The sequence below is a fragment of the Varroa jacobsoni genome, unplaced genomic scaffold (genome assembly GCF_002532875.2).
Source record: "Varroa jacobsoni isolate VJ856 unplaced genomic scaffold, vjacob_1.0 scaffold_557, whole genome shotgun sequence".
NCBI classification, from domain to species: domain Eukaryota; kingdom Metazoa; phylum Arthropoda; class Arachnida; order Mesostigmata; family Varroidae; genus Varroa; species Varroa jacobsoni.
Window position 1 is genome coordinate 82,597 of NW_019213459.1, and position 14,490 is coordinate 97,086.

Below are 14,490 nucleotides of genomic sequence, written 5' to 3' on the forward strand. Positions count from 1 at the left end.
AGCACAGACCGACGGACACACATCCAGGAACACACAGCGTCACGCCTGTCATCTCCATGTTGATCTGTTCTAAGCCCGGATGTTTCTTTTCGCTTCTAAGACCTCTACTGCATGCGTATCCTGCTAGTCGAATGCCATCAATGTTTCTGTATAAATGACCTTTTATATCCGGACAATCCATAAGGTGTACTGCTCATTTCTTAAGTATGTAGTCCTGCTTTTGCTTGTCGCACTTTCGTGAGGAATATTGGTTAAACTATGCCCTAGATAATTGGTTTTAATTCTTTTATACGGAAAATTTATACGGCCTTGTTTAGAAGCTGGTGTATGTTAGCTCAAATATATGTTAGCAAATGGTGCGAATCTGGAAATCATTAAAGGCCCATACATCATCATCATCATCATCATACATACATACTTAATCGGCCCATCATATAAACTAAATCGGATCAATTTTTTTCCACTCCGTCTTTTTACGTATGCGCACATCTATAACTGGCACTGCTTATCATTGCGCAGAGCAACCAAAGTAACGCAGTCACATCGGCAGCAGTTCGTTGCCCAATTGTCGGCGCCTCCGTCGCAGCTGTTTTGTCAGTCATCTCCACAGCGTCTCATACTATCTTCGTCGTCTTTGTAGTTGCCACCGCCGCTGCCTTATGAGCGCATGGTATAAGGTAGAAGCTGGTGAGGACATTGGCAGCGACTCGCAGACTATTTTTGCGTACATGAGGCTGCTAAGCCTTGTGCTTCAGCTTCTTCACCGCTTTTATGCTGGACCGTCGCTGTTAAGGGCTGAAACGGAAGACTTAGCAGTCGCATGGACGCTTGGAATGGAAGTTTGCTTTTTTCAATATTGACGCTGAAAACACGCCGCCTAGTTTACGCCGCTCCATAGCGTTCAGTCATAGCTGAGAACAGCCACCACCAGTCCTAGACATAGCAGTAAACTTCTGCTAATGCTAAAAGCTATCGAGTGACGCCCGGTCCGCAAGACCCCTTGCGGACCGGGCGTCACTCGCGTTGCTCTGTCCTCTTCTGGGTAGTCTTTTTTCACTGATCATTCTGTGCCCTTATCTGTCGCCTGTCCGGTCCTTTCAAGCTTTCTCATGGCCTGTCCGAAAAAAAGCTGAGCTCTTGGCTACTGGACTAATCCCAAGTGCGACCCAATGAAGTGGCTCAAATGCGCACTTCTATTCACCTCAAACTCTCGTCTTATTTTTCTAATACTTGCATAGAACATGTCTTGGAGGTAGCTTTCTGTGGCGACACAAAGATACACAGAGATATGCATCGATGCAAAGGATATGGGATCACGGCTTCAACACAAGCTTAGTAGGGTTTTCATGAAGATAGTAAACGTCAGTCCAGCGCTCGCCCGACTAAGTGGCATGTGATCATCCTATTATGCTTCTATTTTTGCTACTTCAGCAGAGCTCAAATTCTGACTATGTTGTTCCTGTCAACTCACGGCTCGAGCTCTGTGCCCGTTTTAGCCATACCGTCGCCTGTAGCAAACCACCTGTTTTACATCCTCAGGCCATTGGAGACTCACACTCTAGCTGCTTGCCTGCAAACCGGTTAGCGAAGCGACCGTTTCATTTCCAGGGATTAGTGAGATCCTTTCTGGCCCTTGGTTCTACAAACGCTTTCGCTTCTACCCTGCTCGGGGCCCACGGAGGCAGGTGAACCTTCCCCGCTCTCCTTTCTGCTTATCCGATGCAGGTAAGATGCAAAACAGGCTCGTCAATCCTCTATAACGAAATGCCAATCGATTCTCTATAATTACAAAGCGTGATCGTAACTTTGAATCCTTCGGTCGTCATCATCCAGCATTTGTTCGTCCTCGATGCCACCGGAAATACCCGAGATACGCGGACAACATTAAAATGAGCAATGAAACGGTTGTTGGAGACCCCGTCGACTCAGACGTCAACACAGGTTGGTTTGTGATGCCGTTTAGTTTAGGACTCTCTCAAAATTTTACTGGCATTTATAGTAATTGACACGAGCAACTCAATTGTAGTATACACATCGCTGACAAAAAACGATGCGTATTCCTATATGTGAAGTTGTGTGTATGCAGTACCGAGTCCCAGCATTAGAGAGCGCGTAGTCTACCTTCCGTCAAGATGGCAACATTAGAGAAAGAAATGTACGGACGTAAATCTGCCACAAGCCTCTAGCCACTATAGGTAGCTATAGAGCCCAATTGGTTCTGCTCGTTGACAGCGATGGAAATAGTGAAAATAGCCGTAGCAGCACAAGATAGAGGCGATAATCTTGCCATTAGCTGCACAAGGCTGCATCTTGCCGTTTGCATTACCGCAATACGTATTACTGGCTTGATTCAGCCATCGCCTTCCGTTTCTATCGAATTTCGCGTTTGATTACCCAGGCTACTATTTACGGCCACTCTGCTTCGCGTTCCGGGTACGGTTGCGCATACACACACATGACTAAACCAGATTCTTGCGTTTCGCCAAGCTTAGCGACCCGACTTAACTGGGCTCAGACGACTACGGAGAGACCGAAGGTGCATACTGGTATATATAATGCTTTCGTCTATCTTTGGAGTTTTACGTCCAGTATCGCTGGTAGCATTTCACCAAACAGATGGGTGGCTCCTATGCCGGGTTCGAACCAATATGGTAACGCATCCCTAAGATTAGCAAGCAAATACCTTACCTAGCAAGCTATCACGGGGACATATCCTCCTAGTGTAATATATCGTTCGCGTTATATTTGAAAAAGTTACGTCCAACAAGAATATGTCTTCGTTGAACCATTTTCACTGTACCAAGAGAATTCTAGTTAGATGTCGCTCATAAAGCAGTGCTAAATTCATGTAGTACCTACGTAAAATTGTTGTTGCATTGAGCATACCTGCTGTAAACGCACACTTAGCTTCTCTGAATCAAAAAACTTAGTAGTGCTATAAATATTGAGAGCTGCGCAGTAGAAACTGTACCACAGAAGCTTCCTGCCATGTGAATTTTCAATATGCTACCTTGGCATAGAAAAAATGTTCCAATGAGAAACAAAATCTTATTAAATCCATTACTGAAAAATCCGAGGTGCTAGCAACTTCGATCTACATATATATTTCTCACCAGCTTCTTTCATCTTCTCTCAGTCAGCTATTTAAAGTCAACCAAGATGTCGAAAATGTATGAATACGTCGCTTAATAAAAAATATATTAGAATTTTAAATTTTAAAAAAACAAGGGCGCCAAGCTTGGACAACTTCAGTGCGGTAATATATATATTGCAGTTCAATATACAGTCTGTGAACAGCGGGCAAGAATTTTTTCCAATGAACAAGTACTGCTAATGATATAGTCAATCCAATAATCTCAATAATCCAATTAAGTAGCTGACATTGGTACGAATCAGTGGTATCAACATCTTTTAGTCAGCAATTACCTAGTTTTGAGTGTTTTTGTTCAACATATCAATTAGGCACTGAAAGTAGGTTATTTATGGTTTAATAAAAAAGAGCAGTTTAAAAGTTAGTAGTTTTTTTTTTCACTTGGAACTTGTATAATAGGACTAATCTAAGCATAGTTTTTATAACGAAGATCTATAATTGATCGCGGTACAAATCTGTAGCTATACATTAATTTACAACTGCATAGCACTGAAAGCAGAAGTAAACAGGAATGGGACCGATATCTAAACTTCGTTAAAATATATCTTCTGTCACCATTTAGAAAGTATCAAGTGCGGGTACAAGAAAAGCAAATTATAATAATAAAGTATACAGTAGTGAGATATTTTTTTTGAGAGCTGTGTAACAGAAATTAACAGAAGTTGTGTTAATAATAGTGGCTCACGAAAACATCGATCTCCGATATAACAAGTAAACAGCACTTCTTTTCCTAAAGCGTGTTCTATTCGTTCGAGTGAATGAATTTTTCTGACTGCCGGACGACACAATTAGTATTCAGCGGTATATAAGAAAAATCGATTGTAACTATGGATAAATATTCGTAAAAATACGGTTCGGTCGATGGCCATTTTACCCGGCAAAACAGCTTGTATATTCCGCTCGTTGTTTATGACTCTGTAACGATTTAATAACGATAACGAGTTAACGATCCATATATCACCAAACAAAGGTTCCTTTACTACTTTCGAGCCTGATACCGCCTTTCAGTATAAAACAGGCTTACTTCGAAAATTTCGAAATAATGAGTTACAGTTACGCTAATTATATAATCATCATCTGGTCTACCTGTAGGAAGGCAAGCGATGATTTCGGACTTCCTCACTTTAGCTCAATCCACACCCGTTTAGTAAATCAGTATCTGTCAGTCATCGTACTTCGGTTGTGGTAAATAATAGACAGGTAGATTTTCCACCATAGCCAGTGCGCTCTTAGAGGTGCTATTATATGGGGTAATTACCTTAGAGGCCTTGCTATTTTACAATTTTAGAAGAAAACAGCCGTTTTAGCTCGTCGACTGTTAGCTGCCGCCATCATATATCGCAAGTTTTTTTTTCTTATATACCGTCAATAGTGTTGTCTTGCATCCAATCAGTCGGCTAGCGTTTTTCACCATGAAGCCGTTACACTGATCAAGTTGACTATCGAGATTCACCCTTACGACCTGTATAGTCTTATTCTACCTGCTAACTACCTAAATCATCCAAGAGCTTCTGATGAAATCAACGCAAACCGTCTGTACCATATATAAACAACCGTTGCGTAGCAGACGAAGCTGATATATAGCTACTACTCATTAGCGTCTGCTATATTTACGATGAAAAGATTTTCATTTTATCGGCGAGTCTTATTGGGCACCAAGCGCTCTACGCAGGCCATACACTCATGTTTCGTAGCGTTCTTACTACTCAAACCCATCGATTCACGCCTGAACTAAGCATTAGTGCGTAAAATAGAGAAAATAGACTTCTAAGTTTTACCTCAATCTTCCAACGCCTCTTCCTGCTCACTCGTTCTATAAGGAGAGGGATTGGCGAGTGAACCGTAATCTTTCAATATCGCCCTATAACGGAGACCGTCGGAACCTGGCGTTCATTGCCCAAACCTGGAAAGCTTCGTAGGAATAGAAGTTTAAGCAGCCCTTCGTTTAATAGACTGGTTAGGAAAATATGAAAATCGAGCTAAAAACCAATAGTCGGCTTGAAGTGGCACAGGCTAGCTTTTGCCTGGGTTCAGCCTTCGTTGTCTCTAACCTGTGACTCACCTTCGTGGCCATAGAAGCAAGGACTTTTCTCCGAACTGTTTCTCAGCGCTAGCTACCCACCACCTGTTCGTTGCGCCGTATAAAGCCAGTTTTTTCAGGATTTTTATTTACTTCGGATACATAAAACGTAAAACGACATTTTATTTGTATACTGTTATAAAGAGATATAGTAATAAAGGCCGAATTACTTGGCAATGCTAGCTGTTACTCGTATTGTGCTTAGGCGTTTTTCGAAATTTCCAAGACAAGATCTAAAAATTAGAAAAAAATTTACTTTCATGCACACTTCACCCCTATTTTTAACAAAAGTTCACCTAAAACTTATGTTCTTTCGAGGCTCGTTTTCTGCTCGTGAAGACTAGTAAGCTTCGATACTGAATTAATGATCGAAGTAAGGATTTCTCTGCTTGTTGCGTGCCACCTTGCTGTTTAGAAAAAGTTGCTGTAGGTAGAGAACTGATGCTCTGTGCGCAAAAATTAGTTTTTTCGTCTTGCAATGAAACCCAGCAACGACTTTTCTACAACGTATTATTCGCAATACATCATATATTTTTCATATAAATCCCGCTCCCATTAAAAGAATGCCTTAAAAGCTGAGTCACTTGAGAACCTTTATTATTATTACCTTTAGCGACATATAAATTGCTATAATTTATATAGGAATTTATATCCTTTTAGGCCGCACGAACTCGGTGCTTGAGCTCGGCAAGAAACATTTGTTTGCTTTTATTCTGAAAAAGGTAGCCCTGGGGGGTGGCCCCGTTGTGTCGAATAGGGCCAAATTAATTACTCATTAGCGCTGCGAACATCCATTACCTACTATTAGCACCATACCTAATGGTATGCCAAGCGTACAGTTCTGGACAATATTGTCATGTTGTGGCAGCACATGACAATCATAACGCAAGAACCGAGAGATACACAATTTAGAATATATTCGAGCTATACAGAAATTCATTAAATCACTCCGAGCGTCGCTTGTTACGTGGCAAGTATCGAAACCGGTGTCTATAAAGGGTCAGACAACACGTGGGTAGCACGTGGTCACATAAGCCAGCTAAGAGCTGTGGAGCGATTCTGGGTTGCGATAGTTTGCTTAGAAAAGAGAAATAGGAGAAGGCGATGCCAATTGCACACTCCGCTTTTTTAGAATAAATGTTAAATTGAATTAAATTTGACAATGCCAGCCATTGCTAGCAACGTTGCAGAAAACATACTATGTCAACGGGCAATGGTTTTTCAAACGGCTGCAACTTGTTTCGTTGCTATTACTAAAGAAATGTCAGCTTAAGACCCTAGATTAATTCGCCTTTGGTTTTCCTGTGGATTTCCCTTCAAGCGGTATGATTAGTGTAACAGGCAAAGATAGCCAGAACTGCGGCAGTGGTTACGTGACTTAAAAACCAAAGGACGTCATCTAGATCACAAGAACTCTATGTTGCAACTCAACACGTACATGACATAGGTGACATGAAAATAGTCTAGCGGTTCTAAATTGTAGCTGAGTAGGGGTGACGTCCTGGCTAAAAAATGAACCGGGCTAGAAATTAGAAGTAAATTTATAACGTATACACTTCCGTGGCTGTGGAGGACATAATTGACTTACTTGATAATTCGTGAACTATGGCCCAGTTATCGATTATCTATATATTTTTTTTTCTTTCGACTGAAAAGTGTCCATTAGAGATAATTATCTACTTTTCTCGTTCTAATAACAAATGCTCCTCGCGAGTGATTCTTATGTGTACATAGTGTAGGCTATTAGCGCAGTAGTCGAAGCTTTTTTAATTTAACTCTTGCGCTAAGTCAAGTATATTCGTCTATGCCGAAATGGGTTATATCCAGGGTGTTCTAGGGTCTACTGAATGATGGAAATGATCCTTTCGAATTTCGATACTTTCCACAAAATAAGTGATCGTGTTCAAGAACTTGTCTCAACAAAGTTATCGATGTCTGCCTATGCATAAAAAAATGCTTTACATAACTAGATTTCTACTAATTGTGTAAAGTTGGCAATTAAAATAAAACGTTTTATAAATGAACGTTTACCGCTATAAGATTAACATCATATTATATATGAAATTACTTTCCGCTGCATGATAGGACCATGTAACCTAGGTGTACAACACGTGCGCATGTTCCTTCACGCAGGTGTTTACAGGTAGTGCAGGAGCTATCATAGAGATCCTTGCGGAAGCGTAAAACGCCAAAGGTGCTGAGCTGATAAACTGTGAATCACCAAAACGTACACAGATATCTCATATGAGGCTCTATAGCTGATAGAGTTAACACTCTATTAGATTCTCTTCGTGGATAAATAATCCTGATACGAGAAGGCAAAATGATGCTCTCGAGCCCAGAACATTACAAAAGATATGGAAGGTTTTCCTAAAGTTTAACAAATCATGGTCACGGCACCATGTTAAAGTTCTGTCGTGTACGACGCACGTATACACAGATCTGCTACGAATCACCTTATGACTGTCTCCAAATACAGTCAGTCGGTTGTACCGGGCCTCGAGCCACTTAGCCAAAAAACTCGTAGGAAACCTATTAAAATGTGTTCTCCCCTTCAAAGAAAAATAAAGATAAAAAATTTAAGATGTGCGATGTGGTCTGGAAAGCACATTCTAGCCCAACCTAATAGGATTTTCACATTTACCATATATCCTGTACGCTGAAATTCGCTTTAAGCTTCACTCGCTGAATCCACGAAGGTGAGGATCAATTGCCCACGTTGTCTCAGTATAAAAAGGAAGATTCGATCATACGATTTGTGATCTTGAAGATATACGATTACTGAATTGTCATCTCAAGTTTTCACGATATATCAACATATTTCGTTTGAGTAAAGAAAAAGGTTTGCGTATTTTAAAGCTCTTTAAACCAAATTACTACACAACGATTATTTATTGTGCCAAAAAACAGAGTCAAGAAACCGCGATATATACATGGTAGGAACGCACGAAAGAAACGTGTAATTGACAAGGAATTAAAAAATATAGAATGTAGAAAATCACCACTGCGACTACGTAGGGGACAAAGCAACAAAATCGGAAAAACCCCACGGGCTAAAAAATAACTAATTCTGATACTTTTCTTGGCACGTCGATAGTCCACGATTAACACGTTGAATGACTACATTTTCACTGCTGTTTGTTTGTTAAATTGGCAAACTCAGTAGTTGTCTCTCGCGACCTTAACGCAGTATCACAAGTGGATAATACCTCTAAGGCATACATAAAGGAATGAGTTGTAAATCTTTTACATGGTATTTGAGCCCCGTAGCATTAAAAGTTCAGCGTAATCGCTCACCGCGGACACACATCTTCGGCGTGCTATGCCGTTCGTGTGGCTCTTGTCGAAACATCAATGACTAAAAACCTAGCTGCACCTGGACACTGAACTTATCTACAGTCTATTCGAGAGCTTATGCTATAAACTGCTTAGGTAATAGGTTTCATTGGGGATTGGTTGTTTGTCTGTTTTTCGATGCGTCTACCAGAACTGGTAATAAGTGCCATTCCTTTCTCTAGGAACTCCATCATCTAGTGGGCCGATATTTTAATCTTATGACAGATTAGTTTGGTTCTTTAGAGTTCGAAGCACTTACGTAATGCTTAACAGCGGCCTTAAAATCAGTGTGAGAACCGATAATACTTAACAACGACGCCCGTTAAATGAGGGCAGCGCGACATGATTACTTCTATGTCTGCAGAAGAAGCTACACAACTACTAGATATGTATGATTATTTAACACTGGCACTCGCTTTTTTCCTACCACGATTTAAGCTGATTTCTTAGCTTAATATCTACGGGAAAATAAACGAAGTCGACTTTAAACTCTGTTTTCTTTTTGGTATGAAACATGCGTCACGTAAAACTGAGGAACTCGATGGGTTTTATTGAATGAATCACGGGGTTTCACTAACCAGAAACGTTAATACGACGAAGAAAGTTCCAATAGAGACATTAGGCTTTGTTTATTTGTCGCAGTGCTTAGCGGTTCACCAGTTGCCCTGCAAAATCGTAAAGCTGCTATAAAGTGTAACATTTACACGCGTTAGAGCATAAAAACTTCCCCTAAGCACGACAAAAAAACGTCTTCTAAGAGCACTCAAGTAAGAACTACAAGAAAATTGTTTACAAATGTAGATATACAGTCATTGTCTTAATATTTTTAATAAGTATAAATGGTATTAAGATAGAAGCTATGATAGCTTGCAATGCAACAGTGATGAGAAAAAGCAAAATACGGGAAAAGGCTTATATGCAATTTTTTAAATTACACATTCATACTGGAAAGTAATTGTGAGCGACAAAAAAGCTGTTGGCAATCAAAAGACTGATACTCTAGTTTTAGCTCTATTTATTTATGCAAAAATACACGAGTATTTAACCAACCGTTAACCTACAAAGAAAGCAAAATGGTTCAGTCGTTCACTAGTAGTGAACTCTGATTATGGCGATCAGTCCGGTCAATACGTCAAGCTTAGATCCAAGTCGAACATATGGCGGTATAATAGTAAGCCATAAACAGCACAGAAAAGTAACTGGTACAACGTTGATGCTTCTTCCGTATATAGGAGACACTTACTTAAATATTAAACTTAAATCCCACCAAAGATGTACACACACTTAAATCTCCAGAAGTTTCATTCATTCGGTGCACTTCGTAATCGTCAATAATCAACTTCTACGCGCAATCCTTTCTAAAAATAAACGATCTTCATCTTTATCTGTGTTTTTTTTCCTTTAATCTCTATAGTCTCCTCATATTATGTGATGAAGCAATGAATATAAAGAATTAGTATAGCAGAATGCAAACACGTTAAATCTAATTCATTTCAAGCATTTTATAAGCAATCACTCAAATTTGTCGATACATTTAAACTTAGTTTAGCTAAATCAGGTTAAGTATCGGGGTTATAAATTTGCTTACGCGTTAATATTCCCTCAGAGTCCTAAGGACGTGTCTATTTCTGTATTATATATCAGGCTCAATGAAAGATTCAAGATCGCAGGCACCTTGACTAGATAATAACTAGACAGTGAGAAGTATTAGTAAACATTTGTCGTGTTCTTCATTATCTAAAAAGATTATTAATATGTATAAGCATTTGTAATATATCAACGGAGTAGTGATTGAATTGTATAGTTCTAAGGAAGAATGCCATATGTTTATTCATTTCTGTTTAAAGCTTTAAGAAGAAGTTTTTGACAATATTTCGATGTAATCTTTACTTATCGTTTTGACTTTTCCCGTTTTCGGAGTAAATCATGGAGGGTGAAAGGATTGCTTGATCGGAAGGGGTCTTTCTGACGCGATGGTTCGTTATCGGTTGACTTAATAAGTGTCGGCACTAAACTAGAAGAAACACGGCAAACTTTTTATAGAACTTCCTCCACCCGGTGGCTTCTTGTCAAAAGATGTTCGTCTCGGTTATATTTTGCAGCCATCTGAGCTGTAACGTTCTTATTTTGCATCCATTTCATCCCGTGCGGTCGCTCTGCTGCTTTGTCTTTCAGTTTTGCAATCCAGTACTCGCTATGGAACGGGCTTGATTGCCAGCTTAAAGATCGTTGTACAGCTCTTGCGCTTCGAGCAGAAAACAGCATCGACATAAGGATACCGCGTGAAGTTTGTACGGGCAATGCAATTCTCGTTCAAGTACCGTGAACACTACAACGATAAAACTAACAACTATAGTCTTCACGTTATTGGAATGACAAATAAGATCACACTCTAATGAAACCCGCGCGCGCACTTTCAAAAATGGTCCAGCCACTATCCTTTTGGTATCCTGCTCCATAGTAGGGATGCCTTTTGTTTCCTGTCGCACGTAAGTGCTTGCGCGCCGCTAGACGATCCAGACCATCTGCCACTTCATGGATTGCAACAGCTTTTCTTGATCTGGTCATCCTTCTTCTTCGGAGTCTCGCTATGCACACGTTTATTTTCCTCAAGTCTCCGTCTCTAAATTGTAGCTTTCACTCACTCTAGTTGGCTATCCATGCCTTGCAGACAGTTGGTTTGCCGTGCGTTATGTGGCTGTATTGGTTTGCCACATCGAGCAGGAATCATCTTGCGCGTGTGCAAATTCTGCTCTATTGTTGGTCTGTCTTTCCAATTCTCCACTTGCTGTCGTAAGTGCAGGCATTTGCTCATCCGACAATCTCGTTTCCGCCATACGTCCCTATTCTCGCACTTGTCTCATCATCATGATATATCTACTGCACTATGGTAGTTCGCCGTTCTTCGCTTGTCTAAGCAGAACTCACTGCTTGCGACGTTTTCGATTTTTGGGGTGCAGTCTGCATAACTTTGCCGCTGTTTTAGCTCTGGGTTGTAGCCACCGATGGGTCTTGAGGTACAGCCCTCGCTTCAAATCAACTATTCTCGTTCTATTGGATGGCACACTTGCCCAGATCTTCGGTGACACAGCGACGTATTTGTCTAGCGCATGTTTATACATCGGCCGGTGATGTGAATCAAGATGCCAGTTTGTCCTGTGCTTCCGTATGCATAATCACATATAAAGACACGCAGTGCCAAGTCACTCAAACTAAGCAATTGGTACCACTATCCGCATCACACTTTATAAATGCGTTATGAAATCTGCCAGAAGTATACCATGCAGTATCCTATTTCCAAGCTTGTCCCTTTCCTCGCGAAACATTGGGAGAATCAGGAGATAAAGGGTCGAGAAAACGATTGGAGTTTGATAGCGTAACGCAGCAACTTGGAGATGACTACTTGTCGGCTGCGTTCTCCTCTTTATTCCATTACCGGCACTGTATAGTACGGTGCAAAAGTCCTCTGCTCTGTCACCACTGATCCCTAATCTTGACTCCCCTTGCTCTTGCTGGCCACTGCTGCGTTTCTATGCGTTTTGAAGCTGTCATGTGGGCGGAGAAAAAATCGAAAGCGAAAAAAATGTAATGCGCGCTGCTTCTAGAGGTTCTTTCAGGGGCATTAACCGCAGTAGCTGCAGGGCGTCGATGCGTTACCAGGAGGGCAATACAGAAAAGTGTTCTCAAACAATAAGGATAGTGGCACTGCTTTTCAGACTTCAGCCGGGCACCATCGTGCTCCTCAAACTACCGCGATACTAATACACATACCAATTGTTTAGACTTTGTAGGTCGTCAAAGAAGCTACCGGAAGATTCGATGAGAAAGTCTAGGCAAGTTGGGCTTGCTTTCTCAGCCACAGCTAGCCCGCTCGACTCCGGCAGGCGGAGGGACTTCTTCGATTCAATGGAAAGAACAATGTACAAGTGGGCGACAAACGATGCTTGCCCACTGGTGGCCTTGTTCTTCTATAGCTTCAAACAAGGACCAGTGTCGCTTCCCCAGGACATGGGCCAGCATCCACGGCATAGGCCGAAGACTGTTAGAGCTTTGGGCTCCACCACCGCTGCTACGGCCATTCGCTTGTATTGGAACTTCGAGTTGGGCTAAAGATGGCCTAAAGGCGGAACCACCGGGGAAACGAGAAGGGACTGTCTACACTAGCCATCATGTGTTCCAGCGATTGCCGATGCCACAAGGCAGCGAGATGTCGTTGTAGCTGCTCACTACAGCCATATCCTCATTCATCGACCGGCAGGCGGGCAAAGTCTGCCGCTGTAGCCGTTATTATTTACCATCGCTACTAATCAGCCAGCGAGTTTTATCAGGCGAGATTTGGACATTTATTTTCATCTACAAGCTATTACCAATGCCACTTGTCTCAAAAAAGTCACTATACTGTGAACAGTGAAGCAACATTGAAATTCAATTATTCACAGAAATTAACCGGTCATATTTTCAAACTCGTTTTGTGAGCAATACGCATTGTACATTTTTAATAGGTATGTAATAATGTAACGTTGTATAAGCATTCCTTTTTATAATCCACATGACGCGCCTGTGCATCAGACACATCGGTTTCTACATTAAATAATTAATCAGAGGTACTCCAAAAGGAACTTATGCGTTCGCTCGCAACCAATTATGTCTCTACAATGCCTTACACGAACAGGACTTCACCAGATTTTATGGATCGGCGGTATTCTTTGAAACGTAATTTTAGCTTAGTCTTTACAACGGACATATTATTTGGACGCACTGTTCTGTCTAGTCCTTCCTATCACTACACCTGTCACGCTAAGATTTTAGCGCAGGCGTTACCGCTGAGACGTTTCAGCCTTGTAGAAAAAAGATTTTCCTGTCACTGCGATGTATTCATTTGGCAAGACGTTTCAAAACGGCAATGAATCGCAGACGTTCTGGTTTACGTAAGCTATCGAATCACTCTGAGCTATCAGACTCACTTCCGCGTAGCACATTTACGCTAGGGAAAGAAATACGAATGGAAAGGATTCTAATTAGCCTGTCAATCAAACGGCCTTCGCTGAAATGTACAAAGCAATTATTCTATTTAAATTTCAAGCAAGCTAACGACTGTCGTGTTATTGACAACGGTTTGCTGTCCTGACTACGTCATCCTGGCAGTTTTTCCGTACTTGTGCTCCAGGCTTCAGTATTCGCACAAAGGACCTACTCGGGCCACAAAGCGCCTTATCAGGACTAAAATCTATGCTATATTAATTTCAAGCTCACGTAAAGTATAGTAAATTTCTGTTCTATTTAGCTACCCCATTTTGAATGCACATTTTGTAACAATTGACTCGACTTATATATATATATATATATATGAAAAAAAAATTCATTTCTATATGATCTCATATTGATTTTCTGAAACAAAAACAATGCTGCAAGATACCTATATATATATATATATATATATATATATATTTTTGTCTTCTGGCTGAAATCGTTTGGCGAAATGCCGGTTCAACTCCAACCTAAATTTACGCTAATACTCATACAACCGTGTACTTAATAGCTACTTAAACTTATTGGAAGTTCATCGTCTAAGTTAGATAGATTCGATCATTTCGAATAAGTGAAGCTACCCGAATTTCTTTAGTGGATGGGCCTTATCACATTTCTACCCGTTATAACTTTTGTCGTTCTTGACCTTGATGATCTTTTCTGCAATACGGTTACTAGAACATTGGATTATAAGGTCTTAAGTTAAATCATCTCTCCTCTACATTCGTCGAAGAGGGATAATTTTTACAAGAATAATGTACCAATTGGCACCATCAATACATTTAAGTGCTCTTTTAATGTTTTCCATAAATTCTGCATGTGCAGCTATTATTTGCTTTTTAGTCGTATTCATATTAACGGACATTATTTTACATCCTCCTCTAAAATCAGTCGC